This window comes from Quercus lobata, chromosome 7, assembly GCF_001633185.2.
Source record: "Quercus lobata isolate SW786 chromosome 7, ValleyOak3.0 Primary Assembly, whole genome shotgun sequence".
NCBI lineage: Eukaryota > Viridiplantae > Streptophyta > Magnoliopsida > Fagales > Fagaceae > Quercus > Quercus lobata.
The window spans coordinates 30,272,902-30,286,760 of NC_044910.1; positions in this window are offsets into that span (position 1 = coordinate 30,272,902).

The window sequence follows — 13,859 nt, forward strand, 5'->3', positions numbered from 1 at the left end:
AAGGAGAGAGAAGTCTTTGCGGTAGAAAGGTGCGAAGATCTAGAAGGGCTTGATGAAAAGAGAGAAAAGGCCTAGGAATGCAGCCGCAGATAGAAACAAAAGATGACTAAAACCTATGGTAGGATAACCAAGGAAAGAGTGTTTGCAGAAGGACAACTTGTGCTAAAGGTGGTGGACTATGTCAGGTGAGGCATGGTAAGACCATCTAAGTTTGCACCGAAGTGGGAAGGACCTCTTGTGATAAGGGAAGCACATCAAAGTAGGGATTACCGTCTAACTCAAATGGATGATAGACACTTAATGGATCCCATTAATGGGAAGTGGCTGAAACGTTATTATGCCTTTGGAAAAGAGTTATGTGGTTGTCCCTTTCTTTTGTCTTGCTAAAAGCTTTTATGTTTCCTTTACTTTTTTTTTTTCTTCAAGTGATTATGTCACAAAACAAAAAATTGTAACGTTCTTTCATAAATATGTAATGAAAAAGTATGAAGTATTAGCGCTATGTCATAGTAACAGTAAAAGTAGTAGCAAAGTATAGCACCATAATTACAAACCCAAACTGTGGCAAACACATGCCAAATAAGTGCTATAGGAAACATATAAGTGTTCTGAACGAAGTAATAAAAGAAGGAAAGCAGAAAAAAAAATGGGAAGGGAACTGCATCATCATCAATGGAGTCCGGAAATGAGAGTCTGATCTCCAAAATGGCTAGGCCCACCAACGCTAGAAAGAAGGTGCTCGCGACGACCCTCCAAGTCCGCCACCTCCTTCTTCAGAATCTCGATCTGGGCATCTATGGCATCAACAGCTGGCTGAACTCTCCTCATAAAAAGGGTTTGGGCAACCTCACAGAGGTGATCTATAACAAACCCCATAGCAAAACCCACGCTGATAAGCTCCTGAATCGCTGCCTTCCACTGTAGGATCCTCTCGGTAGAGACTGTGTCAACAAAGCTGTGCTCAATGTCATTCAGCACGCATCCCAACATCTTCAAGAAGTGCTCCCTGGCAAAGCTGCCAAGACCGAATCCTTGCATAAAGTCACCACGGCTGTTGTAGATCATCACCAAGTGGGAAACATAATCCTCGGGAACTCGGAAGCCATAAAAATCCACGTAAGGAGGACCAGAAGCCCAGAAGTCTGCAGGGCCAAGGTCATTAAACTCTGGCTGATCAAAGCAGGCGAAGAAGGCTGCAGCATCATTCGCAGGGTCTGGGATGGTGGCAGAACTGCTGCCCACCTCAAACTGAGAAGGGGCAGTGGGAAGCGGACCTATTAAGAAAAACGCAAGGCAAAATGAGAAGCCATGGTCTGGGAAGAAAAGACTTACAAAAAAAAAAATCAAGGAGAAGATAAAGGGGAAAGGAAACTTACTGGGGCCAGCAATGGGGGCTGCAGGTACGACAGAAACAAGTATTGTGGGTACGACAGAAACAGGTGTAGTGGATACGACAGAAACAGGTGCAGAAAGTGTGGCAGAAATGAGCGCTACAAGTATGGCAGGAGCAGGCATTCCTACGCTTGCTGCGACTCCAAGCCCCTCAAAAGTCTCTGCAAGCAGCGAGATAGGCATACAGATGAAATGCAAATACATATAAGAAGAAAAAAGAAAAGTGAACTTAACAGAAAAGAAGAGAAGACATATATCCATAAAATCAGGCTCAGGTGGAGCACTTTTCTCTTCGTTAGAATCAAAAACTCTCTTCTTCAAGATAGGCGCATCATCAAGATCCTCAAGAATGTCATCGGACCCCTCAGAGGATAAGTCTGAGTTAGGACCACGTGTAGCAGAACCAGGAATGAAGGAATGAGTAACAACCAAAGAAGCACCATCCTTTGCAGCCCGGGAGAGAGCCGCAAATGGGTCACTGGTGGAAATAACAAGTGGCAGAACAGAGGAAGCGGTCTTGGTTTAAATGGCAGCAGGAGAAATGGCTCTCTCTGGAGGAACATGTGTCTCGACGGAAAAAGGTGTAGTCTCACCAACCCCTTCAGTATGAGTACCTTCTTCTTTAGGTACCAGCTCGGCGGAAGGGGTGGAAGCTTTAGTAGGAACCTTATGTGCAGCAGTAGAGGGAGTAGGTGTTGCGAATGCCACATCGGCCTCATCAAAAAAGCCCTCCATAGGTATACCCATGGAGGCGAAAATCTCCTCGACAGTAGGGCGATATATAGAGAAAGACTCGGGCTCCTCCTAAAAAAAAATAGAAGGGTAATATAAGTACGAATGTGAAGACTAAAAGAACTATTAACTATATGAGACAAACAAAAGACATATGGCAAAGGGAGCACGTGCGAAAAAGAAAAAAAAAGAAGAGAAGAAAAAAGACGTACCTCAAATTCGGGCTCATCAAGTAGAATAGGACGGGTAACTGATGAGTCCTCCTTATATTTAGACTAAAAAAAAGAGGGGGAGGAAGTTAACAAGGTTAGCCGCAAGAAAGTTAAGAGGTATTTTTCTTAAAAAAAAGATAACTTACCTTTCGCTCAGCAGCAGACGCGGGATGAGGAGATGTCTTCCTTTTATTGCCTTGGGTTGTACTGGCAAGGGAAGCACCTGTAGGTGGCAGTGGAGTGGTTGACTTGGATTTATTGGTAGATTTAAGCTTGACAGGAGCTTTCTTACTTGGTGCAGAAATGTTTGTCACTTTAACCTTTTTCTCCCAACTGGGAGGATAATCGCTAGCGTGCCAGTACCATCCTTTTTTCTCTTCATCCCATTCAAAGATGGCTGACCGGTTCTGTTTTCTAGCATATGCCAAAGCAAACTTGGAAGGAAGAAGCAAGCGAGAGTTAACCGAAATGACCATACTGAGCCCATCAGGGGGAATAAGAGAGAAGCCAAAGCTATCCACTAGCTCATTCTCAAATGTAGTCATCACCACTTGCTAATAACCATGCATGGGAGGAGTGCAGAGGCCTTCCCTTAGTGAACCAGGAACTGTAACTGCACTGAAACACTGCCTCCAGAATTTAAAGGCAGTATGCTGTAGAAAGGGACGAACCGAAGTAGGAGACTCCATGAGGAAGGAAATATTGAGAATATCCTGATCTAACCCAAACTGTCTTCTTACTCGGTTAGCAAGGTAGTGATCGAATTTGATGCCTTCATCGGCCAAGTAAGGCAGCCATTCGGCGTTAGTGGCCACCAGATAAGTGATCCCTGTCTCGTCAAAATCAGTCAAGGGAGTAGTAGTCCCAACAGTATCGACAAACAAACCCATGGCAGAATCTATGCATGTATAATTTGCACCTAAATTTCTATAAGCCCTCCAAGAAAAACCAACACCCTCATCAAAAGACTTAACAACAGAATAACCAATAGGCTTCAAGCCAGACCAACAGAAAGCCAGCAAAAAATCAGACTCAAATCTACCACAGAAATCAGTGATTACCCTCGGACATGATTGGTACTTATCTCTAGCAAAACGAATAGGTCTACACTTTGTCAAATATTGGGCACAATGCTCAAATAAAAACTGCTACAGAATAGTATAGTGGACGGAAGAGGTAACTATATGACAAGATCCCGCCTGACTTTCGTCACTCCGCAGGATGTCTAGTTGGACATATAGATGCCCCAAGAACATGAGAGCTAACGGCAGGCTCACCCTAGCAGATATTTTGATGGCTAAACGAAAGTATAAAAGCTTTATGGCATAATGGGGGTGGGACCCAAAAACAAATTTACAAAGCCAAAATGCAACAAAAGCCGCGCGACGGGCAGCTACAGAGAACTTAGAAGAAGAACTAACCCAGTATGACAGTTTGGCATTCCTGGCCATCCTCTTCTTCAGTTCGGCCTCAATGGCCTCTTCTTCCGGAGAAAATTCAAGAGTGGCAGGATCAGAATCACCAAGAATAGGCAGGAGCAACTGATTGGCCACGTCTTCAAGGGCGATGGTGAGTTCGCTGCACAAGAAAAAGAAGGTGTGGGTGGTGGTACACCACTGTCGGACCAGGTGTCGAAGGTTATAGAGGTCTCGGAAGTTTGATAGGCAGCGAGATGAGACGATGGCTTTCTGGACTCCTACTCATTGCAACAACCCCATGAAACCCACATCAAATAACTCATTATCTACCCATTCTCTCCAACCCAGGGCAGCACCTAACCCAAATTCGAAATGGATGGGCACGGGAAGTGAGATGCCTTGGCGAATGGCTAGATCAGGGATTGAGGATGCTAACGGAGCCCAAGAGACGTTGGGGTTTCGCCGACCAAGGGCGAGCCATATGCGATCGGGCGGTGGCGGCACATAGTCACCGGGAATCTTTGGGAAGTAAGGGTGGACTTCGTACCATGGATCGATCAGAGCGGCGCATTCACTATTGGGGTCGTGCTGCGTCTCTTCCCCAGCAGAGTGCTCCGACTTAGAGTACTTTGCCTCCTTGCCTACGTTAGGTACGGCGGGATGGTTGGAAGCGATTTCTTTCCCTTTATGGCGGGAAGAGCCTTGACTTTTCACTGGTACCATGGTGAGAGGGTTTGACCGGAGAAGATGGGTATAAGTGTTTGAAAAGAAAAAGACAGTAAAGAAAGGGAGACAGAGAGAATGTGTTCCTGGAAAAGAAAAAGTTTGTGTTTAAAGTGCAAAATGACTCTTCTTTAAATACCCAGATCATTAATAACGGCACGAAGGAAGGCGACAGGTCAGCCATCAGAATGGGATGAAATTAATGAAACGACGGCTATGCTTAAAGAATAACTGTAAACTGGGAAATTCAAAGAGACAACCCTGTTCACGGCAGGAGAAAAAAAAATATATAATATACATAAGGAGGGGTCCACTGCTTAAAAAGGCCCGCGAAGGAAAAGAAAGAGGAGAGAGGACAAAAACGTCTTTTCATTCACATATGAACCGTATAAACTTTTCATATGTTCATGGGGCTAAATGTTGAGGGCCATTTGTAAGAATCCAGGTAGGAAGAAGAAAGGCCCAATAACAAGGGCAGTAAAGAATTGGCAAGCAAATAACAAAACCATTAGACCCAAGCGGTAGGAATAATGGATTATAGGCCCATGAAATAAACAAATGGGTATTGAGGAGGCAAACGGGTTTAAAGAAGCCTGAAAAAAGAGAAATAGCATCCCATGGGCAGTGTATGATGTAGAAAAGTAAGAAAGGGCTGCCGCAGGCCCAAAGTAATGCAAACTAAGAAAGTAAGGGGTTTACGGCAAGTCCATGGACCCCAAGTATGAGAATAAGGTAATTGGGCTGGGGAAGCCCAATGAAATTAGTAAAAGCCCATGGGAATGCAGAACTAGTAAAAGGACCAAGGAAGCCCAAAGAAAGCAAGTGGGCCAAGGATGTCCAAGATAAAGACAAAAGGGACACAGGAGCCCATAAGTAAGAAAAAACTAGTGGTCATACCAAGCCATTGGGGGAAAGAGTAAACGGCTGGCCTTAAGAGGCCTAGCAGGATTGAGTCATTACAGCAGAAATAACAGAATAATATGGCAGAAAGTAAGGGAAATCAAGAAGTGGGCTAAAGAAATATAAGGTCCATCATCAAATAAGGCCCAACTCCTAAGAGGAGCGGGAAATCAAAAAGCAGTCCACATAAAAGGTCAAAGAAAACGGACGACAAACTATGTAGACAAGCCTCCAGACCACAGCAAACAAATGGGCAGCAGACAGATTTTGGACACATATGGAAGGAAGGCACGCGAAAGGCCCAGACACCACCAGCCTATACCCAGCTAATACAGAGCATGGTGAGGTTGAAGGTCAGAGATTCAGAGGGCATGGTTTGGTGGTGGGGAGATGGAAAAAATCTATTTTTGAGGTTCCGGCTCAGGCTCTTTCGGGGAGGTGTCCTGCTAGGATGACTTACTACCCAAAAGAGGCAAGCTGAGTTGGAACCACTAGGTGCATGCCATGAGGGATAGAGAGAGAGAAAGAACCCAGACTGTAGTAGGAAAGAGTGCCACGGTAGACAAGAAAACAAAATACTCTTCTTTATCTGGTGATGGGAGGGTGGCACACAGACGGAACAGTGATGGTCGGCCAGTACACTTAGACCAGACAAATGAGGTTAAGGGCTAAAACAGTAAAATCCGGTCATGGCAGACACTATAAAAAAGAGGGTTTTGCCGTGAACAGGGGGACAGAGGAACAACATGAACCTTGACTAAGAAATAGGAATTTGAAAAGAGAAACCAAGAAATAGAAAAAGAAACAAGTGGGAAAGAAAGAAAGAAAACAAAGTGAGAATTAGAACGGCAGGCATGCACCGGTAGATTGATTCCCTTTCTCCCTCATGAAGTCCTGCTCTCTGTGAAAACCACAAGGACTCTCTGTGCATAAACCACTTAGGTCCATTTCCCTCAAGGTAGTTAATCTCCACGGCAGGACTCTTCCTGAGAGATTAATTGCGTTGAGAAGGAACGTTCTTTCCCCTCTGGCTTTGCTCCTGCGGACTGGACTTTAGTTGATTTCCTAACATTTTGATTAACCCATACGTATTAAATACTTGTTCACTTTTGTTCTACTCTTTCCCTTCCGTAAAAATGATTATTATTGTTGCTGTAATTGTGTTCAAGGGTTGTTTGGTCATTTCTCACTGAGTGGCCAGATATTTTATTTATTTTATTATTGTGTCTATCTGCCACAACTTGTCTGAAACAGTTCTGCCTACTGTAAGCACGTTCTTGGTCTAGTTTGCGTACAAGCCGGACTAACTTGAGTTGCAGCTGGACCGGTCCCAACTCTCTTATCCAGAAAACTTGGGCCTAGTGTCGCAGGAAGCAGCCCAACACCACTAGCACAGCCCACCACCTTACAGAGTGCTACAAAGCAAGCCAAGACATCTAGTTCTAGAATTGAAGTTGAATATTGCCAACTTACCCCCATTGTGACTAAATTTAAAATACATGTGGGTGAAAAAGTGTGTGAAAATATGTGTAATATTGTTTAAAAACTGAAAATGTATTGTTTAACTACTCTACTAAATAGGGCCTAAATTCTCTTTACTCTTTCAACTTTTCCAAGAATCTCTGTATTAGCTTTATTTTGGTCCAATCCATTTTTTCATGCTTATATGAAGAATCTCGTAGTTGATTATCACCATTCTGTGAAAATGTATTGCATAAGGAGCTTCATGTATGTTATATTCACACTCTTTGATGAAATTGTTAATATGTTTTTGAATGGACTTAAAAATACTCGATTCCAACTACTTTAAGACACACTCATGGTTTGTGATCAGTCGGTCCAATAGCTTATGGGGGAGGTGTATTGGCTAAAATTGAGGAATCTAGGTTGGTCACGAGTACTCGTATCATATGTTAGCATTACTACTGGGGTATTCTAAGGAAGCAATCACAATATCCTTAAATAAATTACTCAAATGTTACCAAAATTTGTCCTTGTTAGCCACCATTACTATTGTAGATCTTTAAGGAAGCAATCGCGGAATATTATCAAATATTCACCCTTTGTATAATTGTTTTTGAAATTTGGAAGTCTTATCGTATAGAGATTATGATGCATCATAAGAGATGGTATATCATTATTATTATGCTTGAATGAAAATACATAGCTTTTATTCTCAAAATATTTTTATCTGTTGCTTGGTTTATTTCAATGGAATTGTTGCAGCCTGGGCTAGCTATAGGTTATTATGATGTGAGAAATGGAAGGAGTACGCTGTATAACTAGAAATAAAGGTATTCATTTTTGTTATTTATTTATAGATAGTTACAATATGCTTCTAACTTTGCAGTTTGAACTATTTTCTCTTATACTCCAAACACTCTGTGCATGAAAAAGTGCCAACTAAGCTTTACAACTCTTGGCTTTGTTGTTATTTTGGTGAATGAGAAGACATGGAAAATTGTTGGTGATTCAACGTTAAAGCTTAAGATCATAATTGTACAACAAAGTCTTAAAAAAAAAATCAAAGAACATTAAAAGAAAAATAACCATAATAATGTTGAAATTTTAATAGACTACCATCACTTAACACTCAATATATGTTTTTTTTTTTTTTTTTTTTTTTTTTTTTTTAATTTCAGAAAAATCAATATATGTACTTACGACATCCATTTTGTCATTTAATTTTGGCGTAAATGCACTTTTAGTCCCTAAATTTTATTTCTTTTGCATTTTGGTCCCTACATTTTAATTTCACCACTTTTAGTCCCTAAATCAATTAACGTGTGTTATTTTGGTCATTTCCATCAGTCAACAGATGAAAATATCTGAGGTGATTGACAGAGGACTTTTTTTTTTTGAGAAACCCCTAAGTAGGGAATATTATTAAGAAATGAATTGAAGATCAAAATTGTAGACATCAACCGTGTCTGGAGGAACAGACTCCATCCAAACATCTAAAGGATTAGACATGGCTCTTCTAGCAAGTTTGTGGGCCAGACAGTTACCTTACCTCCTAACATGCCGAAAAGAAATACAACTAAAAAAAGAACAAAGGAACTTAATGTCATGTAGAATATGCCCAAACTCAGATTGAGCCATAATGTTACCATTGATGGAATTAATAATGATTTCTAAGTCACCTTCAACAATTAAATTGTGAAACCCAACTCCCTTGCAAACCAGAGAGCTCGACGCGCTGCTAGCACTTCCACCATCTCTACCGAAGCAGGTAGCGGAATCTGTTGTGACAGAGCAGCCATAGCTAATCCGTTTTCATTACGGATTATAATACCCAAACCAGCAATATTTTCTTTAGTAGAAAGTGCGCCGTCGAAGTTGATTTTGAGCATACCTGATGATGGAGGGCGCCACCTTACAGATCTGGCTGTTCTAGGGATCTTCTCATGCGTAGGCCGAAGTTGATTGTATTCCTGGAGAGCTTCATGAGCCAAGGAACTAATCTGGTCTAAAGGAGCCGTGTCTTCTTGCATGTGCAACTTGTTCCTACGCATCCAAATCAAGGATGACGTCCAAGTAAACAGAGGAAAGAATGACCAATCCTGTTGAGCGAGCTTAATAACTTCTAGAAAGCTAGAAACCGAGTTGGTGTCTTCTATTAAATCAGCAAAGTTGACCTGCCACACCGTGGCTAACTAAGGGCATGTCCAGAGGGCATGTAGTGCATCCTCAGGACCCGTGTTGCAATGGAGGCACGAGCTCTCTATTAATAGCTTACGACAAAAAAGGTTCACTCTTAAGGGTAATGAATCATTTCCAGCACGCCACATGAGTAGACGGATCCTGTTTGGTACCTCCACCTGCCAAATTTTATTCCATGTAGACTTCGTATCTCTTGTAGAGGTTGAGTTAAGATCCCGTTCACTTACTTGATCCATTTCCACAAGTAACTTGTAGCCTGACTTCATAGTGTAGACCCCGTGGTGGTTTCTTGGCTAGAATATCTTGTCACTCCTGTTAGAAAATCTAAGTGGAATAGCTTTAATAACAGACGCCTCCCTTGGCAAGAAAATTCTATCAACTTCAGCATCTATCCAACAGCATCAGTCTTAATTAATCAGCGAAGCCACCAATGCATCTGGATTATTATCCGAAATGGGGGAGCTGACTCTACCATTCTCAACTATTAGCAACCAACTGTCTTGGTAGATTCGGACTAAAGAACCATCACCAATCCTCCATCTCATACCCCTCAAGATGACTTCGCACCCTTTTAAAATGCTTCTCCAAGCATAGGATCCATTTTTAACCTTGGCTTCAAAAATTGATCCATGAGGGAAAAATTTTGCCTTAAAGAATTTGAAAAATAAAGTATCCTCCTTAATGGCCAATCTTCAGACTTGTTTGGCTAATAATGCATCATTAAATTTTTGTAGATCCCTAAAACCCATACCACCTTCAGTTTTTGCCCTACAAAGCTTACTCCATTTAACCCAATGCACCTTCCTCCTTTCACCCCTTTGGCCCCACCAAAATTTACAAATCATAATCTCAATCTCATTGCATAAAGTGTTGCGGAGTTTAAAGCAACTCATAGAAAATGCTGGGATTGCTTGGATCACAGCTTTCAAAAGAATCTCCCTTCCGGCTTGGGATAGAAGTTTCTCCTTCCAACCTCTAATTTTAGCCCACACTCACTCCTTTATGTATTGAAAGCTAGCCTTCTTTCTACGACCCATAAAGGAGGGAAGACCCAAATACTTCTCATATTGCTTGACCTCCGAAACACCTAGCAGTGAAATAATAGCATCTTTTATACCTTGGTGAACATTTTTACCAAAAAATTGAGTAGTTTTATCTCTATTCAGCTGCTGCCCAGATGCCCTTTCATAGGTCAAGAGGATGTCTAGAATATGTTGACATTCTTGGATAGAGGCCCTACAGAAGAGAAGACTGTCATCTGCAAAAAACAGGTGGGTTAGTCTTGGCCCATTTCTACAAATGGAGATGCCCCTAATATCATCAGCTATCACAACTTGATTCAATAATCCATGGAGGCCTTCAGTACAAAGGATAAGAAAAGGTGAGAGGGGATCACCCTGTCTAATACCTCTACTCGGGTGGATGGTACCTGTAGGTTCCCCATTAATCAAAATAGAGTAGGAAACAATAGTAATACACTCCATCATTAAAGCAACCCACTTCTCATGAAAACCCATCTTCCTTAATAGCCCTTCCATAAAGCCCCATTCCACTTGATCATAAGCTTTACTCATGTCGAGCTTAAGGGCCATAAAACCTATTTTACTCGATTAGTGGTGTTTCATATAGTGGAGAGTTCCAAATGCCATCAAAATATTATCAATAATAACCTTCCAAGCCTGGAAGGCACTCTGATTTTCAGAAACAAGGAAGGGTAACACCTTTTTCAATCGGTTGGCTAGAACTTTAGACATCAATTTGTAAATGACATTACATAAGCTAATTGGTCTAAATTTAGAAAAAAACCTAGGACTCTTCACTTTAGGGATGAGGGTCACAAAAGTATGATTAAGATCATGAGGGATATGGCAATTATTAAGACAATCAAGCACAACAAAAGTAACATCATCACCCACCACAGACCAAAAAGATTGGAAGAAAATGGGAGGCATACCATCCGGTCCCGAAGCCGTTAAAGGTTCCATGTTTTTTAATGCAAGATCAAGTTCCTCCCTCGTGAAAGCTTTAATAAGCTCCTGGTTCATGTCCGCTATCACCTTAGGTTCTACTACTTCCAATACCTTGTGCATATCAGTGGGGTGCAATGAAGTGAACAAGGAGTCATAGAAACTGATGACAATCTCTGCAACTTGGCTGTTTGTAGTGCACCACTCATTATCACTATTCTTCAATCCCTTAATTCTATTTCGTCTGTATCTATGCGAAGCCTTATTGTGAAAGTACTGAGTGTTCCAATCAGTAGACTTGAGAAATAAGGACCGTGCCCTCTATTGCCACATCAAGTTTTCTTTTTCTAACAGCTCATTCACCTCTAGCTGTACGACCCTTACAGTAACTATATCGGACCCAGTAGCTGCTACCCATTCCGCCTTGATCAACTCCCTAGTTTTCTCCTCCAATTGCCGCCTACTGCTGCCAAATGAGTGACTACTCCACTCCGTTAAGCGTAACCCACAGTTCTTAATTTTTTGAGACACCATATGCATGGTATTGGCATCTGAAGTATCTCTCCACGTAGCTTTGACCGTCTCCCCACAACCTGCCTCCCTCAACCACATTTGCTCGAACCGGAAAGGTTTGTTGCGACAAGTTGTGATGCCTTCTGGTTTAATGATAATCGGGTTATGATCGGAAGAATGGGCTCTAACATGTAGCACCCAAGTTGCTGGGTTCATTTCCAGCCACGATGTATTAGCGAAAGCTTGGTCTAGCCATTCTAGCACTACACCACCTGAACGTTTGCCCCGCCATGTGAATTTATGCCCACTATAACCCAAGTCAACCAGCTCACACTTATCCATTGTATCACGAAAACCTTGCATCTCTGATTCCCTCTTTGGAGCTCCTCCAAGTTTCTCATGCCCCCTTAGAATTTCATTGAAGTCATCGGCGCAAATCCAAGGAAGGCAGAATTTTTGATCCAACCCACGTAACAAGTCCTATGTTTCAGGTTTCCTACTAGCTTTTGGGAATCCATAGACACCCGTGAACCTCCAAGCATCCTCCTTGCCCTTGTTAATGATGGCATCAATATGGTTGAGGGACGCCGAATCGACATCGATGTCTACTGAATTTTTCCAAAGGAGAGCTAAACCACCTGCTCTTGTAATATGACCTACCACCCACACCTCATCAAATTGTAATTCATCACAAAGAAGGGTCTTGCGCTCGCACAAACTTTGCAAGCTCCTGAACGGTGCGTTGGTTCCCAAGCCCCCGTACGTTCCAACATAACAGACTCATGGCTCTCGACGGGGCTGGATATTAGTCCCCGCCATTGGAAAAGCATTATTGGAGTCAAAGTTTGCAACCTGTAGCTTGCGTTTCTGAATAGGGTGATTATCAGTTGGGAGAGCGCTGCTACGTTTATCTAGTAAATCAGCCATTGGACTTGTATCATGAGGAGTAATGGGCTTGTTAATCAGAGTCCACTTAGTGGGCTTGCTAGTGGAAACTGTTGGGTTCGAACTCGGCCCACTTAGGGGAGGCGCGACTGATGTAGTATGGGAATTATTGCTCTTATGCGTTGATAGTTCGAACGTGTTCACCTCTTTATCAATACCCGAAATTATCTCCACAAAATTATCCTTGCCGTTATCCAAGCTTAAATGAGCTAAGCCATTCACGGGATCACGATCATCACTAATTAAGGGATTAGTAACATCTGCATTAAATGTTACCCCTATTTCTCGCTATCGGTTTCAGGGCACGCCGTGGTTGGTAGCCGTGGTGATGGATTCTTCCTTGGTGAATCCACATCACCCATGACATGTCAGCATATAAATTTAAAAAATTAATTTATTAATTTTAACTAAATAAAAAAATAAAAACAGAATTAAAAACTAAAATGCACATGAATTAAGATCTAAAAGTTTCTTGAACAAGAATACCAAGAACCCCAACCCAAATCTAAAAGTTTCTCCCATTGTTTTCTCGGTAGCCAAACAGTCAAATATCAAAAATTACATAACAAAAGAAATGGTGGTGTGTAACTCACTCTCACTCTCAGTTCTCTATGACAATTCGGTCCCAAAATTTAGCTCCAATCCTTCACAAACCAGAGCTAAGCTTTTGATGAAGCTCAAAGCCATAGCTTCCACACCCACCAACGGTGTTGACCTTGTACCGTCTCCTTCAACCTCATTTCTCTTTCTCTTTCTCAAACTACAAAACCCAGATATACCTAAATCACAACTTAAACCTAGATTTTCTCATCTTTCCAAGAAACCAACATAAAATCAACTTAAACCAAACACAAACCAATCTCCAGCAAGAACACAAACATAAACCCAACAGCAGATCTAGAGCAAACCCAGAAATATCAAACCTAGAAAACAAATTAACCCATAAATTTCAGAATTAAAAATTTGAAACAAACAAAGACCATTAAAGCAAGATCCCTTTAAACCCAACCGATCCTTGCAACTTCCCAATACAAACAAACCCATATGAAACTGAGAACCCAAACCCATATAAAACTAAAACCATGACCGAAGATCTAAGATTTTGAACCCAAGAAGCCGAGTCTTCGAGTGGAGGTGTCGAAGTCTTCAATTTCGGTGTGGTTGAAGTGAGCCCGAGTTTGAGATTCGATTTAGACGAAGTCCCAATCTCAAGCACTCAATCAGTTAAGGAAAAGAGAAAGATCAAAGACCCATAAATCCATAAACCCGAACCAACCACCAAAAAACAAACCCAGAAAACTAAAATTCCATAAATGAAAATCGGCTTCTGTGGGAGAGAGAGAGAACATATGAATGTTCTTTGGGAAGAACTTATTCTGATCTTAATTCAGGTT